The following is a 16241-nucleotide window of genomic DNA, read 5'->3' as shown; positions in this document are numbered from 1 at the left end:
AGCAGGGCAAGCTTCTCTTCCCCTCAGAACAGGTACACGTGCAGCAGAAGCAGTGCAAGCTTCGTATCCCCTCAGAACAGGTACACGGGCAGCAGAAGCAGTGCAAGCTTCGTATCCCCTCAGAACAGGTACACGTGCAGCAGAAGCAGTGCAAGCTTCGTATCCCCTCAGAACAGGTACACATGCATCAGAAGCAGTGCAAGCTTCTTATCCCCTCAGAACAGGTACACATGCATCAGAAGCAGTGCAAGCTTCGTATCCCCTCAGAACAGGTACATGTGCATCATAAGCAGTGCAGGCCTCTTATCCCCTCAGAACAGGTACACGTGCAGCAGAAGCAGTGCAAGCTTCTTATCCCCTCAGAACAGGTACACATGCATCAGAAGCAGTGCAAGCTTCGTATCCCCTCAGAAAAGGTACATGTGCATCAGAAGCAGTGCAGGCCTCTTATCCCCTCAGAATAGGTACACATGCATCAGAAGCAGGGCAAGCTTCTCTTCCCCTCAGAACAGGTACACGTGCAGCAGAAGCAGTGCAAGCTTCGTATCCCCTCAGAACAGGTACACATGCATCAGAAGCAGGGCAAGCTTCTCTTCCCCGAACAACAGGTACACATGCATCAGAGCAGTGCAAGCTTCGTATCCCCTCAGAACAGGTACACGTGCAGCAGAAGCAGTGCAAGCTTCTTATCCCCTCAGAACAGGTACACATGCAGCAGAAGCAGTGCAAGCTTCGTATCCCCTCAGAACAGGTACACATGCAGCAGAAGCAGTGCAAGCTTCGTATCCCCTCAGAACAGGTACACATGCATCAGAAGCAGGGCAAGCTTCTCTTCCCCGAACAACAGGTACACGTGCAGCAGAAGCCGTGCAAGCTTCTTATCCCCTCAGAACAGGTACACATGCAGCAGAAGCAGTGCAAGCTTCGTATCCCCTCAGAACAGGTACACTTGCATCAGAAGCAGTGCAGGCCTCTTATCCCCTCAGAACAGGTACACGTGCAGCAGAAGCAGTGCAAGCTTCGTATCCCCTCAGAACAGGTACACATGCATCAGAAGCAGTGCAAGCTTCGTATCCCCTCAGAACAGGTACACATGCAGCAGAAGCAGTGCAAGCTTCGTATCCCCTCAGAACAGGTACACATGCATCAGAAGCAGGGCAAGCTCCTCTTCTCCGAACAACAGGTACACGTGCAGCAGAAGCCGTGCAAGCTTCTTATCCCCTCAGAACAGGTACACATGCAGCAGAAGCAGTGCAAGCTTCGTATCCCCTCAGAACAGGTGCACGTGCAGCAGAAGCAGTGCAAGCTTCTTATCCCCTCAGAACAGGTACACATGCAGCAGAAGCAGTGCAAGCTTCGTATCCCCTCAGAACAGGTACACATGCAGCAGAAGCAGTGCAAGCTTCGTATCCCCTCAGAACAGGTACACATGCATCAGAAGCAGGGCAAGCTTCTCTTCCCCGAACAACAGGTACACGTGCAGCAGAAGCCGTGCAAGCTTCTTATCTCCTCAGAACAGGTACACATGCAGCAGAAGCAGTGCAAGCTTCGTATCCCCTCAGAACAGGTACACATGCATCAGAAGCAGTGCAGGCCTCTTATCCCCTCAGAACAGGTACACGTGCAGCAAAAGCAGTGCAAGCTTCGTATCCCCTCAGAACAGGTACACATGCATCAGAAGCAGGGCAAGCTTCTCTTCCCCGAACAACAGGTACACATGCATCAGAGCAGTGCAAGCTTCGTATCCCCTCAGAACAGGTACACGTGCAGCAGAAGCAGTGCAAGCTTCTTATCCCCTCAGAACAGGTACACATGCAGCAGAAGCAGTGCAAGCTTCGTATCCCCTCAGAACAGGTACACATGCATCAGAAGCAGGGCAAGCTTCTCTTCCCCGAACAACAGGTACACGTGCAGCAGAAGCCGTGCAAGCTTCTTATCCCCTCAGAACAGGTACACATGCAGCAGAAGCAGTGCAAGCTTCGTATCCCCTCAGAACAGGTACACATGCATCAGAAGCAGTGCAGGCCTCTTATCCCCTCAGAACAGGTACACGTGCAGCAGAAGCAGTGCAAGCTTCTTATCCCCTCAGAACAGGTACACATGCATCAGAGCAGTGCAAGCTTCGTATCCCGTCAGAACAGGTACACGTGCAGCAGAAGCAGTGCAAGCTTCGTATCCCCTCAGAACAGGTACACATGCAGCAGAAGCCGTGCAAGCTTCTTATCCCCTCAGAACAGGTACACATGCAGCAGAAGCAGTGCAAGCTTCTTATCCCCTCAGAACAGGTACACATGCAGCAGAAGCAGTGCAAGCTTCGTATCCCCTCAGAACAGGTACACATGCATCAGAAGCAGTGCAAGCTTCTTATCCCCACAGAACAGGTACACATGCATCAGAAGCAGTGCAAGCTTCGTATCCCCTCAGAACAGGTACATGTGCATCAGAAGCAGTGCAGGCCTCTTATTCCCTCAGAACAGGTACACGTGCAGCAGAAGCAGTGCAAGCTTCTTATCCCCTCAGAACAGGTACACATGCATCAGAAGCAGTGCAAGCTTCGTATCCCCTCGGAACAGGTACATGTGCATCAGAAGCAGTGCAGGCCTCTTATCCCCTCAGAACAGGTACACATGCATCAGAAGCAGGGCAAGCTTCTCTTCCCCTCAGAACAGGTACACGTGCAGCAGAAGCAGTGCAAGCTTCGTATCCCCTCAGAACAGGTACACGGGCAGCAGAAGCAGTGCAAGCTTCGTATCCCCTCAGAACAGGTACACGTGCAGCAGAAGCAGTGCAAGCTTCGTATCCCCTCAGAACAGGTACACATGCATCAGAAGCAGTGCAAGCTTCTTATCCCCTCAGAACAGGTACACATGCATCAGAAGCAGTGCAAGCTTCGTATCCCCTCAGAACAGGTACATGTGCATCAGAAGCAGTGCAGGCCTCTTATCCCCTCAGAACAGGTACACGTGCAGCAGAAGCAGTGCAAGCTTCTTATCCCCTCAGAACAGGTACACATGCATCAGAAGCAGTGCAAGCTTCGTATCCCCTCAGAACAGGTACATGTGCATCAGAAGCAGTGCAGGCCTCTTATCCCCTCAGAATAGGTACACATGCATCAGAAGCAGGGCAAGCTTCTCTTCCCCTCAGAACAGGTACACGTGCAGCAGAAGCAGTGCAAGCTTCGTATCCCCTCAGAACAGGTACACATGCATCAGAAGCAGGGCAAGCTTCTCTTCCCCGAACAACAGGTACACATGCATCAGAGCAGTGCAAGCTTCGTATCCCCTCAGAACAGGTACACGTGCAGCAGAAGCAGTGCAAGCTTCTTATCCCCTCAGAACAGGTACACATGCAGCAGAAGCAGTGCAAGCTTCGTATCCCCTCAGAACAGGTACACATGCAGCAGAAGCAGTGCAAGCTTCGTATCCCCTCAGAACAGGTACACATGCATCAGAAGCAGGGCAAGCTTCTCTTCCCCGAACAACAGGTACACGTGCAGCAGAAGCCGTGCAAGCTTCTTATCCCCTCAGAACAGGTACACATGCAGCAGAAGCAGTGCAAGCTTCGTATCCCCTCAGAACAGGTACACTTGAATCAGAAGCAGTGCAGGCCTCTTATCCCCTCAGAACAGGTACACGTGCAGCAGAAGCAGTGCAAGCTTCGTATCCCCTCAGAACAGGTACACATGCATCAGAAGCAGTGCAAGCTTCGTATCCCCTCAGAACAGGTACACATGCAGCAGAAGCAGTGCAAGCTTCGTATCCCCTCAGAACAGGTACACATGCATCAGAAGCAGGGCAAGCTTCTCTTCCCCGAACAACAGGTACACGTGCAGCAGAAGCCGTGCAAGCTTCTTATCCCCTCAGAAGAGGTACACATGCAGCAGAAGCAGTGCAAGCTTCGTATCCCCTCAGAACAGGTGCACGTGCAGCAGAAGCAGTGCAAGCTTCTTATCCCCTCAGAACAGGTACACATGCAGCAGAAGCAGTGCAAGCTTCGTATCCCCTCAGAACAGGTACACATGCAGCAGAAGCAGTGCAAGCTTCGTATCCCCTCAGAACAGGTACACATGCATCAGAAGCAGGGCAAGCTTCTCTTCCCCGAACAACAGGTACACGTGCAGCAGAAGCCGTGCAAGCTTCTTATCTCCTCAGAACAGGTACACATGCAGCAGAAGCAGTGCAAGCTTCGTATCCCCTCAGAACAGGTACACATGCATCAGAAGCAGTGCAGGCCTCTTATCCCCTCAGAACAGGTACACGTGCAGCAGAAGCAGTGCAAGCTTCTTATCCCCTCAGAACAGGTACACATGCAGCAGAAGCAGGGCAAGCTTCGTATCCCCTCAGAACAGGTACACATGCAGCAGAAGCAGTGCAAGCTTCGTATCCCCTCAGAACAGGTACACGTGCAGCAGAAGCCGTGCAAGCTTCGTATCCCCTCAGAACAGGTACACATGCAGCAGAAGCCGTGCAAGCTTCGTATCCCCTCAGAACAGGTATACGTGCATCAGAAGCAGTGCAGGCTTCTTATCCCCTCAGAACAGGTACACGTGCAGCAGAAGCAGTGCAAGCTTCTTATCCCCTCAGAACAGGTACACATGCAGCAGAAGCAGTGCAAGCTTCGTATCCCCTCAGAACAGGTACACATGCATCAGAAGCAGTGCAGGCTTCTTATCCCCTCAGAACAGGTACACGTGCATCAGAAGCAGTGCAGGCTTCTTATCCCCTCAGAACAGGTACACATGCAGCAGAAGCAGTGCAAGCTTCGTATCCCCTCAGAACAGGTACACATGCATCAGAAGCAGGGCAAGCTTCTCTTCTCCGAACAACAGGTACACGTGCAGCAGAAGCCGTGCAAGCTTCGTATCCCCTCAGAACAGGTACACATGCAGCAGAAGCCGTGCAAGCTTCGTATCCCCTCAGAACAGGTACACATGCATCAGAAGCAGTGCAGGCTTCTTATCCCCTCAGAACAGGTACACGTGCAGCAGAAGCAGGGCAAGCTTCGTATCCCCTCAGAACAGGTACATGTGCATCAGAAGCAGTGCAGGCCTCTTATCCCCTCAGAACAGGTACACGTGCAGCAGAAGCAGTGCAAGCTTCTTATCCCCTCAGAACAGGTACACATGCAGCAGAAGCAGTGCAAGCTTTGTATCCCCTCAGAACAGGTACACATGCATCAGAAGCAGGGCAAGCTTCTCTTCCCCGAACAACAGGTACACGTGCAGCAGAAGCCGTGCAAGCTTCTTATCCCCTCAGAACAGGTACACATGCATCAGAAGCAGGGCAAGCTTCTCTTCCCCGAACAACAGGTACACGTGCAGCAGAAGCAGTGCAAGCTTCGTATCCCCTCAGAACAGGTACACATGCAGCAGAAGCAGTGCAAGCTTCGTATCCCCTCAGAACAGGTACACATGCATCAGAAGCAGGGCAAGCTTCTCTTCCCCGAACAACAGGTACACGTGCAGCAGAAGCCGTGCAAGCTTCTTATCCCCTCAGAACAGGTACACATGCAGCAGAAGCAGTGCAAGCTTCGTATCCCCTCAGAACAGGTACACATGCATCAGAAGCAGTGCAGGCCTCTTATCCCCTCAGAAAAGGTACACGTGCAGCAGAAGCAGTGCAAGCTTCTTATCCCCTCAGAACAGGTACACATGCAGCAGAAGCAGTGCAAGCTTCGTATCCCCTCAGAACAGGTACACGTGCAGCAGAAGCAGTGCAAGCTTCTTATCCCCTCAGAACAGGTACACATGCAGCAGAAGCAGTGCAAGCTTCGTATCCCCTCAGAACAGGTACACATGCAGCAGAAGCAGTGCAAGCTTCGTATCCCCTCAGAACAGGTACACATGCATCAGAAGCAGGGCAAGCTTCTCTTCCCCGAACAACAGGTACACGTGCAGCAGAAGCCGTGCAAGCTTCTTATCCCCTCAGAACAGGTACACATGCAGCAGAAGCAGTGCAAGCTTCGTATCCCCTCAGAACAGGTGCACGTGCAGCAGAAGCAGTGCAAGCTTCTTATCCCCTCAGAACAGGTACACATGCAGCAGAAGCAGTGCAAGCTTCGTATCCCCTCAGAACAGGTACACATGCAGCAGAAGCAGTGCAAGCTTCGTATCCCCTCAGAACAGGTACACATGCATCAGAAGCAGGGCAAGCTTCTCTTCCCCGAACAACAGGTACACGTGCAGCAGAAGCCGTGCAAGCTTCTTATCTCCTCAGAACAGGTACACATGCAGCAGAAGCAGTGCAAGCTTCGTATCCCCTCAGAACAGGTACACGTGCATCAGAAGCAGTGCAGGCTTCTTATCCCCTCAGAACAGGTATACGTGCATCAGAAGCCGTGCAAGCTTCTTATCTCCTCAGAACAGGTACACATGCAGCAGAAGCCGTGCAAGCTTCGTATCCCCTCAGAACAGGTATACGTGCATCAGAAGCAGTGCAGGCTTCTTATCCCCTCAGAACAGGTACACGTGCATCAGAAGCAGTGCAGGCCTCTTATCCCCTCAGAACAGGTACACGTGCAGCAGAAGCAGTGCAAGCTTCTTATCTCCTCAGAACAGGTACACATGCAGCAGAAGCCGTGCAAGCTTCGTATCCCCTCAGAACAGGTATACGTGCATCAGAAGCAGTGCAGGCTTCTTATCCCCTCAGAACAGGTACACGTGCAGCAGAAGCAGTGCAAGCTTCTTATCCCCTCAGAACAGGTACACATGCAGCAGAAGCAGTGCAAGCTTCGTATCCCCTCAGAACAGGTACACATGCAGCAGAAGCAGTGCAAGCTTCTTATCCCCTCAGAACAGGTACACATGCAGCAGAAGCAGTGCAAGCTTTGTATCCCCTCAGAACAGGTACACATGCAGCAGAAGCAGTGCAAGCTTCGTATCCCCTCAGAACAGGTACACATGCATCAGAAGCAGGGCAAGCTTCTTATCCCCTCAGAACAGGTACACATGCAGCAGAAGCAGTGCAAGCTTCTTATCCCCTCAGAACAGGTACACATGCAGCAGAAGCAGTGCAAGCTTTGTATCCCCTCAGAACAGGTACACATGCATCAGAAGCAGTGCAGGCTTCTTATCCCCTCAGAACAGGTACACGTGCATCAGAAGCAGTGCAGGCTTCTTATCCCCTCAGAACAGGTACACATGCAGCAGAAGCAGTGCAAGCTTCGTATCCCCTCAGAACAGGTACACATGCATCAGAAGCAGGGCAAGCTTCTCTTCCCCGAACAACAGGTACACGTGCAGCAGAAGCCGTGCAAGCTTCGTATCCCCTCAGAACAGGTACACATGCAGCAGAAGCCGTGCAAGCTTCGTATCCCCTCAGAACAGGTACATTGCATCAGAAGCAGTGCAGGCCTCTTATTCCCTCAGAACAGGTACACATGCATCAGAAGCAGGGCAAGCTTCTTATCCCCTCAGAACAGCTACACATGCATCAGAGCAGTGCAAGCATCTTATCCCCTCAGAACAGGTACACATGCATCAGAAGCAGTGCAAGCTTCGTATCCCCTCGGAACAGTTACATGTGCATCAGAAGCAGTGCAGGCCTCTTATCCCCTCAGAACAGGTACACATGCATCAGAAGCAGGGCAAGCTTCTCTTCCCCTCAGAACAGGTACACGTGCAGCAGAAGCAGTGCAAGCTTCGTATCCCCTCAGAACAGGTACACGGGCAGCAGAAGCAGTGCAAGCTTCGTATCCCCTCAGAACAGGTACACGTGCAGCAGAAGCAGTGCAAGCTTCGTATCCCCTCAGAACAGGTACACATGCATCAGAAGCAGTGCAAGCTTCTTATCCCCTCAGAACAGGTACACATGCATCAGAAGCAGTGCAAGCTTCGTATCCCCTCAGAACAGGTACATGTGCATCAGAAGCAGTGCAGGCCTCTTATCCCCTCAGAACAGGTACACGTGCAGCAGAAGCAGTGCAAGCTTCTTATCCCCTCAGAACAGGTACACATGCATCAGAAGAAGTGCAAGCTTTGTATCCCCTCAGAACAGGTACATGTGCATCAGAAGCAGTGCAGGCCTCTTATCCCCTCAGAATAGGTACACATGCATCAGAAGCAGGGCAAGCTTCTCTTCCCCTCAGAACAGGTACACGTGCAGCAGAAGCAGTGCAAGCTTCGTATCCCCTCAGAACAGGTACACATGCATCAGAAGCAGGGCAAGCTTCTCTTCCCCGAACAACAGGTACACATGCATCAGAGCAGTGCAAGCTTCGTATCCCCTCAGAACAGGTACACGTGCAGCAGAAGCAGTGCAAGCTTCTTATCCCCTCAGAACAGGTACACATGCAGCAGAAGCAGTGCAAGCTTCGTATCCCCTCAGAACAGGTACACATGCAGCAGAAGCAGTGCAAGCTTCGTATCCCCTCAGAACAGGTACACATGCATCAGAAGTAGGGCAAGCTTCTCTTCCCCGAACAACAGGTACACGTGCAGCAGAAGCCGTGCAAGCTTCTTATCCCCTCAGAACAGGTACACATGCAGCAGAAGCAGTGCAAGCTTCGTATCCCCTCAGAACAGGTACACTTGAATCAGAAGCAGTGCAGGCCTCTTATCCCCTCAGAACAGGTACACGTGCAGCAGAAGCAGTGCAAGCTTCGTATCCCCTCAGAACAGGTACACATGCATCAGAAGCAGTGCAAGCTTCGTATCCCCTCAGAACAGGTACACATGCAGCAGAAGCAGTGCAAGCTTCGTATCCCCTCAGAACAGGTAAACATGCATCAGAAGCAGGGCAAGCTTCTCTTCCCCGAACAACAGGTACACGTGCAGCAGAAGCCGTGCAAGCTTCTTATCCCCTCAGAAGAGGTACACATGCAGCAGAAGCAGTGCAAGCTTCGTATCCCCTCAGAACAGGTGCACGTGCAGCAGAAGCAGTGCAAGCTTCTTATCCCCTCAGAACAGGTACACATGCAGCAGAAGCAGTGCAAGCTTCGTATCCCCTCAGAACAGGTACACATGCAGCAGAAGCAGTGCAAGCTTCGTATCCCCTCAGAACAGGTACACATGCATCAGAAGCAGGGCAAGCTTCTCTTCCCCGAACAACAGGTACACGTGCAGCAGAAGCCGTGCAAGCTTCTTATCTCCTCAGAACAGGTACACATGCAGCAGAAGCAGTGCAAGCTTCGTATCCCCTCAGAACAGGTACACATGCATCAGAAGCAGTGCAGGCCTCTTATCCCCTCAGAACAGGTACACGTGCAGCAGAAGCAGTGCAAGCTTCTTATCCCCTCAGAACAGGTACACATGCAGCAGAAGCAGGGCAAGCTTCGTATCCCCTCAGAACAGGTACACATGCAGCAGAAGCAGTGCAAGCTTCGTATCCCCTCAGAACAGGTACACGTGCAGCAGAAGCCGTGCAAGCTTCGTATCCCCTCAGAACAGGTACACATGCAGCAGAAGCCGTGCAAGCTTCGTATCCCCTCAGAACAGGTATACGTGCATCAGAAGCAGTGCAGGCTTCTTATCCCCTCAGAACAGGTACACATGCAGCAGAAGCAGTGCAAGCTTCTTATCCCCTCAGAACAGGTACACATGCAGCAGAAGCAGTGCAAGCTTCGTATCCCCTCAGAACAGGTACACATGCATCAGAAGCAGGGCAAGCTTCTCTTCCCCGAACAACAGGTACACGTGCAGCAGAAGCCGTGCAAGCTTCTTATCTCCTCAGAACAGGTACACATGCAGAAGAAGCAGTGCAAGCTTCGTATCCCCTCAGAACAGGTACACATGCAGCAGAAGCAGTGCAAGCTTCGTATCCCCTCAGAACAGGTACACATGCATCAGAAGCAGTGCAGGCTTCTTATCCCCTCAGAACAGGTACACGTGCAGCAGAAGCAGTGCAAGCTTCTTATCCCCTCAGAACAGGTACACATGCAGCAGAAGCAGTGCAAGCTTCGTATCCCCTCAGAACAGGTACACATGCATCAGAAGCAGTGCAGGCTTCTTATCCCCTCAGAACAGGTACACGTGCATCAGAAGCAGTGCAGGCTTCTTATCCCCTCAGAACAGGTACACATGCAGCAGAAGCAGTGCAAGCTTCGTATCCCCTCAGAACAGGTACACATGCATCAGAAGCAGGGCAAGCTTCTCTTCTCCGAACAACAGGTACACGTGCAGCAGAAGCCGTGCAAGCTTCGTATCCCCTCAGAACAGGTACACATGCAGCAGAAGCCGTGCAAGCTTCGTATCCCCTCAGAACAGGTACACATGCATCAGAAGCAGTGCAGGCTTCTTATCCCCTCAGAACAGGTACACGTGCAGCAGAAGCAGTGCAAGCTTCTTATCCCCTCAGAACAGGTACACATGCAGCAGAAGCAGTGCAAGCTTCGTATCCCCTCAGAACAGGTACACATGCAGCAGAAGCAGTGCAAGCTTCGTATCCCCTCAGAACAGGTACACATGCATCAGAAGCAGGGCAAGCTTCTCTTCCCCGAACAACAGGTACACGTGCAGCAGAAGCCGTGCAAGCTTCTTATCCCCTCAGAACAGGTACACATGCAGCAGAAGCAGTGCAAGCTTCGTATCCCCTCAGAACAGGTACACATGCATCAGAAGCAGTGCAGGCCTCTTATCCCCTCAGAAAAGGTACACGTGCAGCAGAAGCAGTGCAAGCTTCTTATCCCCTCAGAACAGGTACACATGCAGCAGAAGCAGTGCAAGCTTCGTATCCCCTCAGAACAGGTACACATGCATCAGGAGCAGTGCAGGCTTCTTATCCCCTCAGAACAGGTACACGTGCACCAGAAGCAGTGCAAGCTTCTTATCCCCTCAGAACAGGTACACATGCAGCAGAAGCAGTGCAAGCTTCGTATCCCCTCAGAACAGGTACACATGCAGCAGAAGCAGTGCAAGCTTCGTATCCCCTCAGAACAGGTACACATGCATCAGAAGCAGGGCAAGCTTCTCTTCCCCGAACAACAGGTACACGTGCAGCAGAAGCCGTGCAAGCTTCTTATCCCCTCAGAACAGGTACACATGCAGCAGAAGCAGTGCAAGCTTCGTATCCCCTCAGAACAGGTACACATGCATCAGAAGCAGTGCAGGCCTCTTATCCCCTCAGAACAGGTACACGTGCAGCAGAAGCAGTGCAAGCTTCTTATCCCCTCAGAACAGGTACACATGCAGCAGAAGCAGTGCAAGCTTCGTATCCCCTCAGAACAGGTACACGTGCAGCAGAAGCAGTGCAAGCTTCTTATCCCCTCAGAACAGGTACACATGCAGCAGAAGCAGTGCAAGCTTCGTATCCCCTCAGAACAGGTACACATGCAGCAGAAGCAGTGCAAGCTTCGTATCCCCTCAGAACAGGTACACATGCATCAGAAGCAGGGCAAGCTTCTCTTCCCCGAACAACAGGTACACGTGCAGCAGAAGCCGTGCAAGCTTCTTATCCCCTCAGAACAGGTACACATGCAGCAGAAGCAGTGCAAGCTTCGTATCCCCTCAGAACAGGTACACATGTATCAGAAGCAGTGCAGGCCTCTTATCCCCTCAGAACAGGTACACATGCAGCAGAAGCAGTGCAAGCTTCGTATCCCCTCAGAACAGGTACACATGCAGCAAAAGCAGTGCAAGCTTCGTATCCCCTCAGAACAGGTACACATGCATCAGAAGCAGGGCAAGCTTCTCTTCCCCGAACAACAGGTACACGTGCAGCAGAAGCCGTGCAAGCTTCGTATCCCCTCAGAACAGGTACACATGCAGCAGAAGCCGTGCAAGCTTCGTATCCCCTCAGAACAGGTATACGTGCAGCAGAAGCAGTGCAGGCCTCTTATCCCCTCAGAACAGGTACACGTGCAGCAGAAGCAGTGCAAGTGGAACTAAGGACTCATGCAGCAATGCTGGGCATCTCTGCAGATGTGTTTGCTGTGACCAGGTCACAGGCCAAACCGATGTCTACTGAACAGGTCCTAGAAAATGGACCAGGTGCCTTCCAAGAGAAGGAGCAGGAGGGGTAAGTCTGTGTTTTCCCCCCAGGCTCAGAGAGAGGATCAGTCTATTGAGGGAGATGATCTCAGTCCCTGTGAAAGAACTGTCCCAGATGAACTGGAACCTGATCAGGTTGAGTTCTTGGTGACATGGGGCCCTTCCAGGGAAGATCTGAGTCAGGAGCAGCAAACCTGCCCCTCTTATGAACCCCTCGAACAGGAAGCTGATGCCGAGGCTGCTGGGAATGTCAGTGAGTCACACGGGATCTATTGGGATGAGGGACTCCTTTACTCAGAGGGTAGAGACTGCATGCCTAATGCCACCAGGAGGTTGGTCATACCTCTGAAGTTTAGGGGCTTCCTACTCACATTGGCACATGATATTCCATTAGCAGGACACCTAAGCCAAAGTAAGACTTAAGACAGGCTTACACTGGCATCATATGTCAGAGGACACAAAGGAGTTTTGTTGCTCCTGTACCTCCTGTCAAGCCAGTGGTAAGTCAGGTAGCAATAAACAAAGGCCCCCTCATACCCCCACCAGTGGTGGGGGTTCCATTTGTGAGGGTTGGGATTGACATAATTGGTCCCATGAACCCTCCTACTGCATCTGGGCACAGTTACATACTAGTGGTGGAGGACCATGCTACTAGGTATCCAGAGGCAATGCCCCTTAGAACCACCGCAGCTCCTGTGGTGGCCAGGGCCCTCCTGGGGATTTTTGCCAAAGTGGGCTTCCCTAAGGAGGTCTTAACTGACCGAGGTACAAACTTCATGTCAAGCTATACTGCTGCTATGTGGAAGGAGTGTGGAGTGAACTACAAGTTCACCACACCCTATCACCCACAATGCAATGGGTTAGTTGAGCGATTCAACAAATCCCTCAAGGGCATGATCATGGGCCTCCCAGAAAAGCTTAGACGAAAACGGGATGTCCTGTTGCCCTGCCTTCTCTTTACCTTTAGAGAGGTCCCACAGAAGGGGGTGTGCTACAGCCCGTTTGAACGTCTGTTTGGGAATCCAGTTAGGGGTCCCTTGTGTTTAGTGAAGGAGGGATGGGAGTTATCTCTCAAACCACCTAAGCAAGACATTGTGGACTATGTACTTGGTCTCCACTCCAGGATGGCTGAGTACATGATGAAGGCCAGCAAAAACTTTGAGGCAAGTCAAGAATTGTAAAAAGCATGGCATGACCAAAAGGCTGTACTGACTATTTACCAGCCAGGGCAGAAAGTGTGGGTGTTGGAGCCTGTGGTCCCAGCAGCTCTCCAGGGCAAGTGGAGAAGACCCCATACTATACTTGGGCAAAAGGGAGAGGTTATTACATGGTGGACCTTGGAACTCCCAGGAGCCCCCATAGGAAGCTCCATATAAACAGTCTCATACCCTATATGGACAGCGCAGACATGGACTTGGTCATGGCTACTGATGAAGGACAGGAGAAAGAGAGTGACCCTCTCCTTGACCTTCTCTCACAGAACCCTGATGATGGCTCCGTTGATGGTGTAGCTTTGGCAGGCAGCCTCACTGATCAACAGCAGATTGATTGTAGGAAGGACCTCAATCAATACAGACACATGTTCTCTTCGACTCCTAGTCAGACCACCTGGTTTACCCATGAAGTGGACACAGGTGAGAGTCTACCTGTCAAGAATAAGATAGACAGGCAGACTGACTATGTCAGAAATTGCATCAGGACAGAGGTCCAAAAGATGCTGGAATTGGGAGTGATTGAACCCTCAGAGAGCCCCTGGGCCAGTCCAGTAGTCTTGGTCCCAAACCTCATACCCAGGATGGTAAGAGAGAAATGAGGTTTTGTGTGGACTACAGAAGGCTCAATGCAGTCACTAGGACTGATGCTCACCCTATTCCCAGTACATTGGAACTATGGTGTCAGTGGACAAATGAATATAAAAAGGAGAAGAATACTTTACAAAAGATAAGGAAAACGTATTAAGCTTTGTGAAACAGTGTTATTTAATTATACGTAACTGTTGATGATTCATAACAATTTTAACACATTGATAAAACAGTGCCCCAGGAGGGAAAGGGAGGAAAGTGAGGATATTGGTGATTGAAGTGAGGATAAGGGAGTGAATAAGAGATAGGTGTGATTCACAAAATCCACTATTTACACAGTACGCAGGCTCATATTTAAAGCCAGTTTATTCACAAAATATCAAAAAAACTTTTTCAAAGCCATAGTCGATGATAGTCAACACGGTGATTGATCGCTGTTGCCAAGACTGGCTGATGTATCAGATGTTGACGTTTCGACCCCTAGAGGATAGTAGGTAATTTGATCCTTTACGGCGGGGTCTTCCTCAGGACAGTGATTGGGAGAGGGAGGGTAGATACCATGGAGCAGTCCTCGTTGGGCTTGGAAAGGAGGGTAGGTGCGTGGGCTCCTGTTAGACAATTTGTAAAAGAAAAGATTCCTTTCTGTGTGTTTAATTCAAAGGATGACCATGAGGCCTATCCATGTCTATTGCCTATTTTATTCATTTGCAATTGACAAAGACAATAGGTCAAGATTTAAGCTCCACACTAGGTTGTTTGTGCTTTTTACTCAAAATTTATTTTCATAAAAATTCATATATAGGAATTTGTTATTAAATACACATTACAATTCTTACACTGTGGTGCTCTGGTACAAAAGTATATCTACTGGCTAACAATTCCGTATTACGGTTTCTATCACAGAGTCGCCACTTTATCATATGCATTCAATGTTAAAATACACCAATGTAATAAATCAATAAAAAAACATTTTGTACATTAAAACAATCCAAAAGTCGACGCGTTTCGGTGCGTTTATTATGCTTGATGCACCTTCATCAGGACAAGAGTAGATTAAAAGCAGGTATACTTCTTCTTTCTGAAAAAGTAGATAGAATGCATATAGTTAGTGCTAAATTCCTATTTTGAGTATGTCCTAGTCGTGGGCATTAATTTCAAGAAAGTTTTGCTCTATTCTTACTTTTAATTAGAAGAAAAGACGTCCTTCTAGTAATTTCTATGGACGTTTTGGTCTCAATTGGTCTGGTGGCACGTTCTTTATCAATTCGCGGCCGTCAAAAACCTGGAATCATAATTTCATTTAGGTTCCAATTACCATTTTATGTACTTTAAAAGGCTGAAAGTGATCACAATATACTTGACTGCACTTACTTATGTCAAGTGTTGATTGCACATCCTCAATGGTGCACTATTAATGGTGTCATCTCCCAGTGGCGTTGTTAAATATGCGCTCCAGATAGTTATCTCGTGACAGTGACCTTAAGAATGGAGCAATAGGCTATCATTAAAGAGATATACTATATTTGTTAGATATTGTTCTCCAAAGGCCCTGTTCATACATACCGAGCACGTAAGGTATGTTGGATTTAACCGCTTTTTCTCAGTTCTTGGTTAATCCTGACATCTATTTTAAAATGTTATCGCTAGTCTTGTTAGCCTGGGATCGTCCCCGCTCTTCTCTTTGCTTTCAGAGCTATTTGTGAGGTATAAAAGGGACATCAGAAGTTTATTTTAAAAGGTGCTTTCTATGGTAAATTCTGTCACTATTAGAGTTTAAAAAGGACATATATTCTTGTGGTGAACAGTTTACTTTAAAACCAAGTAGGGTTGTATTTATCATTTTATATTTGATAAACACAGAGAATGACCGTTTTTACTTAAAGTCACCATATTTTGACTCTAGGATTCCTCTTAGTCTATTTGGCATATTAAAAAATCACCCTAGTTCTGCTTCGTTCAGAAAAACGAGAATTCACACACTCTCACTCGTGGGTTTTAAAACAGAGACATAGATTATTCTGGCAAGAGGTTTACTTTAAAGCCATTTGGAGACATGTTTTGCCATTTTCTATGTGGTAAGACACAAAAGGATGTCCGTTTTTGACCACAAAACACCATATTTTCACTCGAGATTTCTTTTCTACCTATTTGGGGTGTTTAAATCTCCCAAGTTCTACTTTTAACTAAAGCGGAATTTTCGCACTCTCACCCGTGGTTCTCTGGCGATTCCTCCGTGTGGCTGGCTGCGGCTGCACTGGAACTGACAACCACACGAGTGCCGCTGGGTACTATTTATACTCGTGCTGATTGAATAATTGCACTCTATCGAGACTTAATTACGTATTTCACAGACATTGACATTTTTAGGCTCGCCATTTTGGTAGTTTTTTAACGTTTCTTATGTTGCTGCACCGGATGTTGTTTGCGTGACACGGAAGGTGTCTAATGTCGTGTCTCAATTACCATCTTTGTAGTTTGTTATTATGATCACAACAAAAACTACACCAAACAATAGT

The sequence above is a fragment of the Lissotriton vulgaris genome, chromosome 2_2, assembly GCF_964263255.1.
Source record: "Lissotriton vulgaris chromosome 2_2, aLisVul1.2, whole genome shotgun sequence".
Lineage (NCBI taxonomy): Eukaryota > Metazoa > Chordata > Amphibia > Caudata > Salamandridae > Lissotriton > Lissotriton vulgaris.
This window is presented reverse-complemented; position numbering follows the sequence as displayed.